This window comes from Alligator sinensis, unplaced genomic scaffold (genome assembly GCF_000455745.1).
Source record: "Alligator sinensis unplaced genomic scaffold, ASM45574v1 scaffold560_1, whole genome shotgun sequence".
NCBI lineage: Eukaryota > Metazoa > Chordata > Crocodylia > Alligatoridae > Alligator > Alligator sinensis.
Genome location: NW_005841837.1, coordinates 457,813 through 473,960, shown reverse-complemented (window position 1 = coordinate 473,960; position 16,148 = coordinate 457,813). Strand labels below are relative to the sequence as shown.

The 16,148-nt window shown below is 40.8% G+C and overlaps 1 protein-coding gene across 5 annotated transcripts in view; it reads left to right on the top strand.

The window, feature by feature from the left end:
- Window positions 1-16,148, top strand: part of NRG1 (neuregulin 1) — a 251,358-nt gene that overhangs the window by 71,478 nt on the left and 163,732 nt on the right. The gene's annotated exons all lie outside the window — the stretch shown is intronic.

Here is a 16,148-nt window from a genome sequence, read left to right as displayed (position 1 = left end):
GAAAAAGAGAAATTTACTCAGTTCTTCCTTCTTGGTTTCTCCCTGTCATCCTTGATGCTTTTGCTCTAAGTCAGGCTTGTGCAACTTCTGGCTGACTATGGGTCCCTGGTGTGGGCAGTACCTTCATCCTGGCATGGCTTCCCCATGCTCCCATGTACTTCACCTTGCTGCCAAGGGTGGATTAACGCATGGATCCATGGGGCCTGGGCCCAGGGGCCATGGTGATCTGGGGTGGGCAGCACAGCCTCCTCCCCTCTGGCTGGGAAGACAGATATGCCGGGGGCACCATGTGCATGTGTGCACTTCTCTGGTTTTACTCTCCCTCCTTTGGCACAAGAAGCTGTGTTGGAGATGGATCCATCCAGCACCCCAGCACCTGAGACAACTGACACAGAAGGGCTGAAGTTGCTGCGTCAGTCTGTTTGGTGGCAGCCAAAGCTGCTGCTGCTTCTCTGCAGTAGTTCAGCTTAGTCGCTTATTCCCCAGTCAGTATTTGTACATGCAGTTATTTCATGTGCAGTCTTTGTTGAATCTCACTTGGACCAGATGTATACTGAGGTCCTTTCCAATTCTTGGATTCTATTGTTTTGGGACTAATAATTCTTGCACAGAGCCCAACTGCTACCTTGGTTAGCAGCCATATCTGGTGCCCCCTGTACTTAATCAATGACTCCATTCAGTGCCAGATTATGACATACTGAGGTCTTAAACTGTGTCCAGTTTAAGAGGCCCCATATGATAAAAAAAATCCAGGAAATCCACAAAAATGGATTTTCATTAAATTTTAAGATTAATTATTGTTATTTCTGTACATATTTATGAACTCAGTATGCATAATAACTGTGTAGCTATATATATGTATATGTTTGTCATATTAGAACAAAAATGTCCATTTTTTTTCTTATTTAGAAGCCCCTCATATTGTGAGGCCCTAAACTGTAGCTTAAGTATCTTAAGCGTAAATCCAGCACTGACTCCATTGCATCGTGGACACTCTTAAATGGGTTGTGTCTCTTCCTGTGAAATGTGAGACCTGGGGTTATGATAACTGGAATCTCCTGAAAAGAGCTGTACAGATCACAGGAGCTGGCCTTCCTGTTTCCAAGGTTACAATTAAGTTTGGGGAGGGGAAAGACAATGATGTTTTGGAGGGAAAGTCATGTGTTTTTTAGGAGGAAACGTCCTGACTCAAGGTGCCTTTACAATGCAGAGTTGCCCTTAAAAATTATGTCCTGGGCTTTTGGAAATGTCCCCTCTCAGTGACTTTCAGTTCAAATTTGCTCTATTTACAAACAAGAAAGCATGTCTGTTTATTTGTTTTCCTTAAATGAAGCCAAACTTTCTCTTCTTACCAGGGAAAAAAGATTCTGGAAGCCAAATTATGCCTTCAACAGCACCAGTGCTGACCATATTGCCTGCCAGCAAGTGAACCAGTCTCTTATACCAGTTGCATAGATTAGGGAGGGCCACACTATGGCATGGGCAGCCTCTGTGTGTGATATGTGTCAGATCATAGAGGGGACAGGCAGCACAGCAGTGGATAGGACAGAAAGAAGAAGGCAGAGCAGGAGGTCAGGCAGGGAGCATAGGGCAAGAAGTAGAAAGCAAAGCAAGAGATCAGGCAGAGGTGGGGAAATTGAAGTGGCAGTGGAAAAAAGGAATTTTTATTAATAAGAGAACAGTAGCATCTGGAGTCCCCATAATGTTAAATAGCAAATAATAAAACATATAGTGAGAAGCAGTATCTGTCTGTACAAATCTAAATAGGCAGACCAAGGATGGGAACAGAGGGAGGAAGTGATTTTTCCCAAAGTCTTATGGCAGGTCAATGGCATAACCAGGAATAAAACCCAGATTTCCTGATTCCCAGTGCAGGGACCATTCCATCAATCTTCACCATCCTCTTAATAAGAATGAAAGAAAGGACCTGGTTTAAATGCACTAAGTGGGCAGTGAAGTGCCAGCTAGAAAAAGAAGTTTTTGCTTGTGAGTCAGGCAAACTTGAACTGGAATCTTCAGGACACTATGAACATGAAACTCAACTATGCCAATGTTATGGCTGCTTTTCAGTGTAGAATCATGCTTTAAAAAATCTGCAGGTTTTGAGACGTCTTTGGCTAAATCAGGTGTTCTGGCTACTTTACCCACCTTCCAAACACACGAAGGCTTGTTCAGTGTTAGTTTTTATATACTCCAGACAGTAGGCTGCTTTCATTTGAAATAAGCCATCTAAAGATGATCATGCTTTCCTGCTGTCTAGTGGTCTGAGATGTTTACTTGGCACTCTTTTTTTTTTTGTTTTGTTTTTGTTTGTTTTTTGTTTTTAGTGATTCCAACATTTTTTTAAAAGAAAGCTAAAAAATCACTTTTAAAAGGGACCCTGCAGTGATGCTCATGTTAAATCTCTGACTGAAATGCACAAAATTTGACTAAACGCAAAGCTGAGAATGAAACGCAATCTCTTTTCCACCCCCACTTTCACCCTTTCATGTCTAAGTATTGCAGCATATCTGATAAGTAAGGTGACCTGCTACCTGGAGATCTTGTAACCGACGGGCTTATAGTTGTGCATTCAGTTTTGGATGGAATTTCTGCATTAGTTCTGAGTTTCCATAGTTGTATTTGACCAGACTGTATTCTAACCTTAACAGATGTTTGTTTTTTCAATAGAGATCCCAACAAGACATCTTGGCAGCCTCTGCAGCACTGAATATGTGCTCAGAATAAAAGTTGGATATAAGCACAAGAATAGACTAACACTTATTTAGCAGTTTTTCTCCCCAGAGTGTTCAGACTGCTTTGCCATTTCAGCTAAATAGATTGGTACAAGTTCAGTTACTTCTGAGACACAGGCACCTCTGGGTGAAATCTGGGCAACCATTTTAACAGTGTATAGCAACACTGCATAGCCAATTTAGGCTTGAGCAGGAAGTAAAGAATACTGTATCCAATTGAAACAGCTGAGGGAATTTAGATAGGCAGATACTCTGGCTGCAGTTTTTTTAGCACAGTGGGACTTGCAACCTCTGTTCTTGTAAAATATTACTGCAGGATCTTTGACCACAAATATTTAGATCTTTAATTTACCAGATGAAAGGCAGCACCACCCGGAAATCAGTGCCTACTGGTATCATGTTGGGGCATGGGACTGGGGAAATATTTTTTCTATATCATGTATTTTATTTCATTTTTATATTTCATTTTATTTTTTAGATTCAGCCACTTAGTGTTTATGATTGGCTCTGCTCTAGGGATCTAGTAGAGACATTTGGTGGGTTAAGAGGACTAATTATAGTTTAATACAAATCTAATTAAATCACATATTAATTAAGTCAGATTTAGTCAATTGCTGGAATGATCAAAGACAAAAAGCCTCCTTATCCTCAACATATGCTATGCATGCTTTTTTCCCCTCTCTTCTCTGTAGTACTATATATATTGACAGCTACCAGAGACAGATGCTAGCCCTGATGGGCTTATGGTTTGATTTGGCCAGAAAGATTCTGTTTCCTGTTTTTAAATTCCCAAGATATGATCCCTCAAGCCAAGGTGTTAGTGCTTCTTCTCGCCCTCTGAGAGAGAGAGACAAAGTCTCATGTCCTTTGGTGGTCTTGGACTAGTCCACTTCCAACCTGCTTCATCTCATGATGTGTTCTTTAGCCCTGCCCTTCAGTGTTTAGTCCCGTTTTAGTAGAAGGGATTTGGCTTGAATGGGATCAGCCAGTACCATTAGAAAAGGTGTACAAGTCATCCTTGTGAGCCCAGATAATTACTACAAAGCCCATTCTCTTCTGGGCTGGACTTTCCAGGGGAGGTCAAGGGAATAAAAGGCAGTGATAGGTCTGAACAGCACTGCAATCACAGAAGAATAAGTGGAAGATTTTATTATGCTTAAATACAGCTGGCAGAGGAGAAGGGGTATTAAAGAACGTTAACTTTATACATCTTCATATTTCTTTGTGAGAGAGAAGGATATATCCATGAGACCAGCACTTTCCTCAGCATGTGAATGCAATTAGGTGATGTTCCGGGGCTCAGAGCAGTCCTTTTATATTTTCTTTGCAGAGTAGGAGGGAATGATTGGGGTCAGCTTCTTCCAGACAGAATTCTTCTCTCTAGTCCCTCTTCTCTCATGGTGTTGAAATGCACCACAAAATATATGACAGACTGTCCTAATGTTTGACCCTTGAGACATTTTCATAGCCCTGCATTATCTCTTGATAGGATTTCAAGGGCAGCCTCCTGTTGCATTTGCAGTTGTGTCGGTCATCACCCACTTAACATTTCTGTGACAACTCTTGTCAATGCATAGGCAGAAAAAGATTTAAGTATGTGTATTTTTTTGAAAAGCTGGTTCCTAAATTTAGGCACCAAGACCCCTCAGCTAATGGCCTAATTTTCAGAGGTTTAGGATGCTGACAGCTCCTCTTAAAAAGCAGCAGAAGTAGGAGATATTCACTTCTGTGAAATAAATTTTTAGAGCATCTGAAAACCAGAAGCAACCACTGTGAGTTTACCATCTGACCTTATACAAAACACAGGCCCACAGCATCTCACCGCATCCATGGATGAAGTATCTAACTGTCAGCACCCTCTTTGAGAATTTGGAGGTTGACCTATTTTATGTGTCTTCTAAATGAAATCTAGCATCTGGAAAGTGGGACAAGCCAGCAGGCCCCCAGCAAGTGTTCTGTAATTCACAGGTTGGAACCTCTGCCTCTTAATTCAGTAAATAAAACTCTGGAAATAGTTGGAAAGGTTGGCTTAGAAGATCACTGGAAACTGAAGATATAGTAAAACTGAATATGCAGCCAACTGGGTAGCTTCCTTTTAATTACTGCATTCATTGGAAATCTTATGTAGTGAATGAGGTATGGCTGGGGGAATTGGCCTGAGAAAATTTGCGCTGTTAACCGTATTATTTGTATGATACGTAGTGCCTGAAGCGGGTATTGCTGCAGAAGCTTCAGGGCGTGGAATGCAAGAGACTGAGGTCCAAGGGAGTTGTAGTGAGGAGCTGGCTTATAGCTTAGGACATCTGGGTTCAGTTCCTAGCTTTGCCAAGACTCCCTGTGCAACCTCCTATAAATCAACAAATCCATTGGAGTGGGTGGGAAACTCCTTTTGGCTGCAGCAGGCTTTGGACCTGGCCTTTCAGTTCTCAGGGTGGGATTTTCAAATGTTCCACCATTAACCCGACTACTCCCATTAAGGCCAATGGTAAAAACTTGTAGGGGCTTCAGTGGGAACAGAAATTATGAGCATACTTGAAACCCTCCCTGTTTGTTTCTTAACTCTCTACCAACTGCATTTTGCATATTGGCTTAAGCTCCAGGAGAGTACACAAACACCATCAGACTCTCCCTATGCCTGAAGAAGGGTGTTTGTGCCCGAAAGCTTCTAAAGAACAATTTTTCCAATATTTCGTTGATCTAATAAAAGATATCACATTTACCCAAAGAACCTTGTCTACCTGCAAGATGGTAAAACTACTGCTTTCCTAGCTCAGAGGCATGAGATGAATTTGGAAAAGTTTGAGGCCCCTGGATGTAGATGTGCTAGCGGGAGAGCCATTAGTTTACACAGTGAATGTTTTCAGTTCTATGGAATTTCATCTAATTTATGGCAGCATGAGACTAAAATTAGCCTCTTTTCTGTTTTTCCACCAGTGTCAATTCATGATCATGTAACAGGCGATATTTTGTCAGGCTTGACCTTAGCATTTCAACTGCTATATTACTGATTTCCTGTGAGGAAGAAATCTGAAGCTATCACCCTGACAGTAATAAGTAACCAAGGTCACAGGTTTCCCTCTTGGCTATACTCCTTAGACTAGCAATGATTAACTTATTTAGTAATATTGGTTCAGCCTTCTCCAAATCTTCTCCCTTTTCCATTTCATATCATTTTCAAGGCCCCAAGGTAGTTTAGACTGAATAAAGTTACACTGGCACAAGTGGCATTAGCTCACCAGAGATCTGTAAGCTCCAGTGAAATATATGCCCTTGACAGGATACAGGCAATGCATTGACATCCTGGTGAATTGAGACATGTCATTAAGCATGTTGAAATCAAAAATGCATGCTAAGGAAGTGTATTAGAGCCAAATAACTCAGTTAAAGTCTGTGGAAGAGGGGACCTGCATCAGGGAAAAATTAACATGGAATTGCTGCCTGTGTGAACAGTAATAGGTGTATTTTAATTAAGGAAGTAATTGCAAATTTGCCATAAAATTGAAACAGTCTATCTACCCCAATAGCTTGTGTATTGATATTCACCACCATAATATACAAATAACAGACTGGCAAAACAAGTCTGCTCTGCAGTCTTTATAAAGTCTTCCTTTTCTGTTTAGAAGAGGTTCCCTTTGCAGTAAGCTTTCTTTTTAAGATAGTTGTTAATATTGTTTTGACTTTGGATGGAAAGCCTTTTTTCAGTAGCTTGCAGTATTTTTTAGAAGGATGGAGGTTCTGGATTACTCTAGTGTTTCCTGGGAGTTTGTTCCACAGCTGGATTCTTTCTCCTTGATATCTCAAGTTCTTACTGGGTTGTGAGCCTTCTCATCTCCATTGTCCCAGGGGTTTACAACTGCATCAGCAGCTCATGAAGAAATGGACTCTAGTCCCCATTAATGATTTTCTGAGTTCAGCATCAAGGTTGTGGACTGGTACTGAAAGAAGATGAGGTTTACATTCTGTAGAAGCTGGAGCCATCTCTGTTTTCACACTGAGTTGCAGATAGAGGAACTTATACCCTTGCAGTCTGGAGGCAAAACATACCATTGCTTGGGAGAAAGGGGCAATGTTCTTGACAAGCAGAAAGTGAGGAAGTTTATTCTAGCTCATTTATGCTACCCATTCATATTGGCTGTGTGATGAATCAAGCAGGGCTCTGAGCAGCTGCACTGCTTTGAAATCTGGGAATGTCCTGGCTTCTCCTTCAAATTAACTTCCAGTTTGGACTGGTTAACTGAGAAAGCAGATTGAAAAGTACAAATCAGTGAATGAATGGAAGTAGGTGGAAACTAGTACCTTTGGCAGGGTTTGTAAAGTTCATTTTTAAACCAATGCTTAATTTTTCAGAGCAACTCCTGAATTCATTATTTCTTTCTTCTAAAAATAAGTTACTAGCTGTGCAATCTGGGCTGTGTTTTCAAAACCACATGCTGAGTACTGTAGATCAGTTTCTATTCCACAGTTTCTATTCCACCTGTTTGACCGTGCTCAGGGCCCTGAAAAGCTATTAATGCAAAAGTTGAGTTGGGAGGGGGGGGGCCTCTTTAATGCTTTTTTTGATTCGGTCTTAAGATGATGGACCATTAATCAAATTAATAATAAAAATTATATTGTTATACAATAATTAGTATATAATACAATATATAATGCTATATAATAGTTATATATTATATAATATTATATTGTATTATATTAATTGTAAAAAATATTAAACTAATAATTAATTAAATTAATACAACTAGACACATTAATGAATTTTCAAGGCTTGAACAGGGTAGAATAAAATCACATTTAGGTATCTGAGTTCACTTAAATGCCCAGTAGGTGATATAGAATCTGGCCTTATATGCATAAATTTCAGTATTAATAGATGCACTGCTTTATGATGGATCAAAGTACAGCTGTTTACTTTTATTAACTCGTTACCCACAGCATGGAAATGCTAAACAAAACAGTTGAGACTTGACGTGGCTTCCTTTCACTTTACATGCAACTGGAAACAAAAGAATTAAAAAGATCCTTTTTTACTTGTACTTCTGGTCTAAGAATGTTAAGCTGTCTTCAGATAAAAATTGTCATCACATATGTGTCCTGTAGAAATTGCCCCTTGTTAGCCTGTTCTAATAGCATGCAAATGAGAAATGGTGCCATCTCCTGTGACTTTCAGAAATGTTCTTGGTGATTCTCAATGGCTACTGCTATTCATTAAATTCCTTTTATACAGAGTAGGAAGAAGTAATTGTACTTCAGATAGCATTTAAAACGCCATTTTTTTTAAATACAGTACTGTGATTCCCCCCTCCCCCCCCCCATTTTTGTTCCCTTCTGAATACTTAAAGACAGTTAACTAGTTGGTAATTAAAGCTGTATCTGGTATATGTTACGAACTCATGGCAAATGGACATGCACAGCCCATTTCAATTGTAAGGAAGTAAGCTATTGCTCTGAAATAATTTTGGTTTTTGAATCATGGCTCTGTGCATGTGTGTGTGTGTCGGTCAGTCTGTCTGAGGCGATGTTGATGCTTTTCTTCAATTAATATATGCATACGTAATGAACTACGTGTTTCTTACTAGAGTTTTCCTCTTTTTTGACTGCTCTTTAGAGTAGATATTTCAACTTTATTATGGATAGCTAGATAAACAAATCTAAGGTCCCTGCAGGCCTTAGTAGTAGTTCAACAGCAATCCCATCCCCATTGTTTTAAATCATATAGTCTGAGACGTATTAACAGTAGAGGTCCAGATTCTCTCCTGTGCCTGGCTGTGCTTGCTACAGAGTAAGAGAGCTGGTTATAGCTCCCAGCTTCTCAACATTCCTTGGTTTTGATGTGGCTTAGAGCAGCCTAGGGGCTGCTTTAATTTCTGACAGTTCATGCGGTCCCTAAGCACCCAAACACACATCAAGAATTAGTCCTTGTCATACCTCATCCCTTCCTGCTATGACATCTTCATAGGTGTGGGGTTGTTTGGCCCTACACAAGGGACTTGTGAGCTAGCTAGTTATAACTAGATGTTGACCTCTTGTGCTACTTAGGAGAAGGGAATCTGGCTTATGTTTTGTAAGTCCTGATCTCAAGGTAGGCCTGGACTGGATATTGGCAGTTTTCCAGTCCTGAGAATTGGCCTTTCAAGATTCAGCATAGCAGTGCTTTTTACACTAGAGTCATAACAGTTATCAATACTCACAATAGACAGTGAGCATAGAACTGTTTGGCTGGACATGACTCTTGTGTTTTGAAATATAATTGCAAGCCCCTTAGGCCAGAGACAATGTTATCTTAAATTTAGTATTTTATGTGGAGTGGTTATTAGATACTGATGTGGGGGTGTCTGGTGACTTAAATGAGATAATAAAATCTTTACAGGTTCTGAAAAATTTAAAGAGTGGAACAAACACCTTGAACTTTAGTAGTGACATTTATTCTGTTAGTATTCAGAATTAGGTGAAAGGCAGTTCTTAATAACGTGCTCAAGTGTTTGACAGTGTATTTTGAGACTCGCTCCTGCTTACAAAATGTCAACACATTTGTCAAGATGAATTACTGTAATGGTGGATTTTTAATAGAAAAATGAGACGGCAGGAAAGATGCAGTGAAATAATAGGTATATTTTAATGGCCTCGTCTCTACGCAGGCTTTGACTTAGAGAACATAGGGATGCCTCCTACTAAGATAATTGGTTAAATATTCTGTCTCTGATAGTAGTCAGTACTCACTGCTGAACACATAGGTACAAAATACCCCATAATTTTGATTGCATAATAAGAGATCCTTGCTGGGGTTTTCTTCCAAAATACTTAAATTAGAGGCTGGGTATAGCAGAATAACAGTCTACATTCCTTCTAAATATCTTTTAGTCTATGTAATGTAACTGACAATGCCCTTATTATTTTTGTCTAATATTTTATTGTATCTTTTGCAAGGCGCCAAGGGGTGCCTGCACCTTTAAGGGCAGAAACAGCTTAGCAAAGGAGCCTGGCAGACTGCACAGAGCTCCATAGCTGCAGGTTGCCTGAGTAACAGGCTAGCAAGGTAATTAGCTGGCACCTGCAGGCGGTCAGCTGACTGGAAGGAGTCAGAGCCCAGGGCACATATAAGCTCAGGGCTGGGGCTGGCTGGGGTGACTCTCTCTTTGGCAAGTGCCAGGAGAAGGAGCTCCTGCACAAGAGAGTGGCCCAATGCATCTGGCTGGCTGCTGTTACCTCCAAATGCAGCAAGACTCTGGGGCTCACAAGGTGCCCAGAGCCGAGGGATCCGGTAGTCTAAGGGTGGGAGTGTACCCTCTTAAAGAGGCAGAAGGCTGCCTTTATCGTTAATGTTATATTGCAGCCCAGGGGCTTAGGTTTGTGTTGTTGTTTGAACCAATGGACTGGGAAGAGGCTAATAGGGGAGGAGGAGAGCTCATTAGGGGCTCACAGTTGTGTAGAGCCCAGAGGGGTGCAGTCTCAGGGGCTGTGGAGAGCCCAGCGCCAAACGGGCGCGAACTGCAAGGGGTCGGAGAGCCCAGCGCCAGAGGGTCATGAGCTGCAAGAGCCAGGGACCCAGTAATAAGAGGAGTTTGTGAGCTAGTGCCTCAAAGGCAGGCCTAACACAGTGGGTCTAGGCTAGAAGGCTGAGCTATATCCAAGGGGCAGAGTCCGAGTAGGCTGAGGCCCCAATGGAGCATAATAGCAATGTAACACCTGGGAGGCATGGGGTGTGGTAAAGGGACAGTTGGAGCCACGCAATTGGCCCATAAGGGCTGAGGTGCCTCATGCAGCACCGTACTGAAGAATGGTCTGCAAAGGGCCTACAGGTCAGAGAGTAAGGTGTAGCGAACCAGGACTAAGCAAAGGCTCATGGGCAGCCTCCTGGGTTAAATTTCCATCAAAGATGTGGCAGGTGAGGTAAGAAGGAGCCCTCAGGGCAGAGCTTGCATGGTCGTAGAGCTGCCAGGGGCATCATAGCCGCCCCTGGGGATCTTGCTCCATGACAGTATCCTAAGTACTGACCTTCAATATATAGTGGCATCAAATTCCACATGTTAGTTCAGTGTTGCATTAACAAAATCAGGCGTAAATGTTTACTGTTCCAGTGTAATTGAATGTCTCTCTTGTTTTCTTTCATTATAAGACAGGAAATAGGCATGTCAGATTTATCATTCATTGTTTTGTATCCCTTTAATATATTATGTTACTGAGAGCAGCAGAAATGTGGAGTAATGCCACAGATCTCCCTGGAGTCATCTTGGATGTACATATTTGTCATTGAGATCAGAGGGTATGGACAAATGTAACTTTAAACCAATTTAAAAGGTGGTGGCTTGGGGGGTACATCAGCTGTTAGGTTGAAGCTACTACATCTGCAGGATCCAAAAATGATACAAATTAGCTAAATCCCTATACATTTAACCCTGAATGAAATCCCAGTTGTTTTGCTATACCAATAGTACTATGTAATATGCAGCATAATGCCAACTGATTTGGCATTATGCCAACAAATCAGTATCATTTGCTATTATGTAACTGTTATATCTGTTTATGCCTAGAAACTAAACCATAGTCCTTTGGGTTGGTTGCATTTTTGTTTTTTATTTTAATTTACAAAACTCTTGTCTTCCATTTCCCTTTGAAATCTTTCTTTCATTTAAAATAAGCTACAGATTAAAATATGCAAAGTACTTGATATGCAGGTCACTTCCATGATGCTTACTGCCCATATATAATGATAACTAATTGTCAAATGCTGGAATACCACTTTTTAGTTTCTCATGGTTGCTAGAGGTCAGAAGAATCTTAAAAACTAGTTACACAAGGAAATATGTATTATGTCCCTTGGGGCGTAATTCAAATGCATTAGTGTCTTTCATGACACCACCAAGTTTGTGTCCCTGCTCTGAGATCTGAATCAGATTTCTAGACCCAGCCAGGGCACTTTGATATATTTATACCATTATATATATAACAGAAATACCATTAACTTCAAAAACCTAAAAATTATTTTAAAATTTATATATAAAATACTTTTTAGGTTTTTGAAGTTAAGGGTATTTCCAAAAAGAGAAATGTTGCTAACATAGGTTCTAGATAGGTCTGAGGCATTTGACCAAATATATAATTGAAGAAATTTAGCTGAGAGGTCTAAGATCTGGGAGTCAACCCTAAGCTTCATGTTGGGTGATGTAGCCAGAATCCTCACAGGCCACGTGTTTGTGCTCAGTGTAGGTGCAGCAAAGAGGTGAAATTTCTTCCCTCAGACTGAGATGAGTGGAACAAGTCATTGCATAGCTTTGGGCCCTTACCTTCACCCAGTCCTATCATGTATTTCTGTGACGTAAGATTATAGGCTCCTTCCCATGGTCTTTCCCTGCAGGATCTGCTTGGGGAAAGACCTGAGTTTAATGATACCTGACATGACTCATGGGTAAATCTTATCCTATAGCACAGGAGCTGAGGAACAGTTTGCTAGTGACTCAGTGAACCAGTCTGAAATTGAGTGTTAAAAGTGGGGGTGCGCGCGCATGCGCGCGCACGTGTGTGTGTGTGTGTGTGAAATGAGCAATAAAAGTATGGGTACTTGGAAACTAATTGTGCATGCAATTTTTATGTTTGTTGGGTAATACATACACAATAATGATCTATTGTTCACCTAACGAGAAAGCAGTGACGGTGGGCAGCCTTTGGGGCGAAGCCATCAATTTACCTATGGAACATATGGGCAAAAATAGCACTCTCGCACTCCAGAGAGGGATTTGCATATTGGAGGAATTATTCATTTATTACCAATCAACCTGTTTTCCTTTCCACTATTTACCAATCCACTACTTTGATCTTAGCTGTATGTGAAAAATAGCTTTTATTGTTTTTAAATGTCTTATTAGTGTATTAAATTGTTGTTCACAAAAGCTGGCAACCAGTGTTGACAAAAAAAGGAAAGAAAAAAGTTTAATCCTATTTGGGGTTACCAAACAACAAAGTGCATGTAGAGAACAAAGTTATAATAGAAACACTACCAGTGTGGACTTACATGTTTACTCATATTTCTTTAATAAATAAATAAAAGGTATAGTGCCCCAGGCATTAGGATGACTGAGCACTGTGGAAGTGAGTAACACCCCAGGCACTGTATACTCCTGATAAATAAGCCAAAGAAGAGGAGGAGAAGTAATAATAATATTATTAATGAAAAAAAAATAGATTATTTACATCCATGAGTAATCACAAACCTGGTGAAACAGGGAAAAAGTCAGAGAAAACAGATTTCTCCCTGTTGAGGCTGAAATATCGGTGGATTTCAAATTATAGTTCCAGCTGTTTGGCTATATGTCGACCCATCACTGATCAGATTTACATCAGCCTCCCATAAACCAGTCATACTCTTATATCTTGTCTACCTGGCAGGAGAAGAAAGTAAAATTGACCAGCTGTATAACCACTATTGTGCAGAATTTCTGACATCAGCAAAAATAGGAAAACGGACTAATCAAAGACGGATCAAACAACAGAGAGCATAGGAATCATCAGGCTGGATCAGACCCAGGTCCATCTCATCCAGTGTCCTGTCTGACAGTGGCCAGCACTTGATTATTCGTAGGAAGAGACAGGGAACCCTGCAGTAAGATGTCTTTGGTATATTCTGCTCACTTGACAACTGTCCTGCTAACGCTAATCCATAACAGATAGAGATTGGCTTAAATGATGATTTATTTTTTTTATTTTGCAGCATTAGAGCTTTGGATTTACTTGTCAGCTGCTGAAATTTCATCTCATTTTAAAGTCCTAAATCCTTGGCCTCATCTACATTCCTTGGCAGTCTAATTATACCTTGTGTGGAGCTGCATATAATGAACCCTCTCAGTTCCTATTGACATCCGTTGTAGTTGAGGACCTCAGTATCTTACTGTGTCCTACAGAACAGGATGGGACAGTGGAGAAACAGAACAAGGGTTGATCAGTAATCCAAAGTGATCAGTTAAGTTTCCAGCCTTCCCTTTGTATCCTAACCCACCTCACCAGTCATTCAGTGTAACCAAAAGAAGGCAAGCTCAGCAGCAGCACACAATCTTGCATTGTTACTAAAATCATGTCATTTTCAAATATCAAATATACTTTTGAATAATGAATACCAGAATATAGGAGTTGCCATAGCAGATAAGATGAGTAATCCACTGATTCCAGTATCTCCTATATAAACATGGCTGCTACCAGTTGCTTTAGAAAAAGGTGCATTGTGGTCAACTATGAAATAACTTGTCAATTAGGAAATAGCTTATTACTCTCACCCCTCAGGTGATGGCTCGCTTATGTCCTGAAATTTGAGACTATATGCCCCTTCTTTTAAATTTTTATTTTCTGCCATGAAGCTGTGGACCAAATAGTCTCATTTTCCATTTGAATGTTCAGTCTTTTTCCAAATCCTATGAGGATCTGGGTCAGAATGGGCCTAAGTAAACAAGCATTGTCAATGAACTTTTATAGTTCCTCCTAGAGGAGTGCCTGACTATAAGGACCCAGGAAAAATTCTGGTGAATTAGCGGGGCATGGTTTTCTTCTACTACTAACATCTGAAAAAGGTCCCCTCTCAGCTTCAGAAATAGGCTGTCATACTTTCTAGGAAGAACTATCACTGCGTAAGGTGTGATCTTTGAGGATCTAAGTTCTCATCCCATGGTTCCCATGAAGTACTGGGTGACTGGGGTGCCTATTACAGTAATTATGAGGTTCCTAGGGGACAGTGGATTAATTATAATTATGCATTTATGAATTCTACATGTTAGAATACATACAACTAGAATGTAGTTGCAGGAGTATCTGTAACCATGTCTGTTTAAAATATGGAGTATAATTTTACTGTGGGATAATGCATAGACTGGAGGATGAAGCTTTGTGGGAAGGCGAAGGAAACAGTTTTACAAAAGCTGTTTTGAATCTTGAGCTGTGATGTGGGCTGCTCCACTCTGGAATGAGGCTCTTAGAGAATTACCTAGGTTTTCTGGCTCATGTGAATTGCTGACAGCACTGATTTGCCCGTCGGTTGTAACTTTCTAATTGATATTCTAGCATCTCTCACCATAAGCCTAAATATTCCCCTTTTGTTTTTTGTTATGTGGGAGGCTGCAAAGAGAACTTGCAGCTTCTTGTGCTTGATAAACAAATGGAAGAAATATTTGATAAGGTCCCACCATGAATTTGCATACCTTCTGTGCTCTTTCGCACTCCCACTCATTATGAAGATACCTTGCTGCTCTTGATTCATTACCATGCACCCCTTCTTATATTTTTAGTTTCTAATAGAAATGTTCCTGTCCTTAAGTTTTCCCAGATCTTTCAGTAATTATACCCAAGCAAATGAAGAAGTATATCAGAGTAAAAAAACCCATTGATAGATGCTCAGTCAAGACAGAAGATCTGACACTTCTGTAGTCTGGGGATAGGCTGGGGTTTAGCACACCCGTTAGTTTCCTCTGCTATTAAGGAATTCCCATTTGACCTTGGGCACATCACTGAGATCCAGACCCCCTCTGAGACTTGGATACCAATATACTGAACACTGTACAGCCTCATTTTTAAGTACCTGCTCTCGAGAGAGGAATGCATAACCCCTGAGTTTGACACATAGGCTCCCTTAAACAGTGCATGGGGAGAGTTAGACACCTCACAAGAGGATCCAAAAATGAGTGTGCTGCATGAGAAGTTGCCTATACCATTCAGTTAGAAATTTGGAAGACAGGGGTGTGTGTTCCTTCCCAAAGACAGACGGGAGATATACGGGTACCTATTTGGGAGCTCCAAGGAAGCACAAACTTCCACTTGGGATTCTCAACCCAGAGCTCTCCTGTGAAGGGAACCTGAGTCATTTCTTTTCAAAGGAGAGCAAAGGGGCCTCCTTTCTTTTGGAGAAGAAGTTGGAGGTGATTCTGTTACATTAAGAGTCAAGAGCCCTATGGGGGAGGGAGGGCAGGACTTGGGGCCCAGTTTTCCCTGTGCTCAGCGAGTGTCCAGACCGTGAGACAAGCCAATGGTGCTCACTTTTGCATTCTTTGCTTCTTTGGCCTAGTGAATTTTTAATGCTTTTCTGCTAAGTGAAACAACTGAATAGGGAGATGTGTGTTTGGATCCTCTCAGGCACAGGAGGTTCCTAAATGAGTGCTCCAACCACTCACTGTACTGAGGATAAGTAGTAGGTATTGCCCCTGTCACTGTATGCAGCTGTGCTTTAAAAGAAAGCAGTGGCTTCATCTTCATTTGGTTCTCCCAAAAAAGTAGGGTTGCTCCAAAGACAAGGATGGACAGAGGGATGTATTGTTTCTGGACCCTGATCAAGCTTAGACATGAGCTGGATGCTGAACAACTCGGCCCCATCAGAGCCAAAGTGATTTTGGACATGCACAGCAGCATATTGTTGAGCATTTAGAGGAACTGTAATGTCAAAAA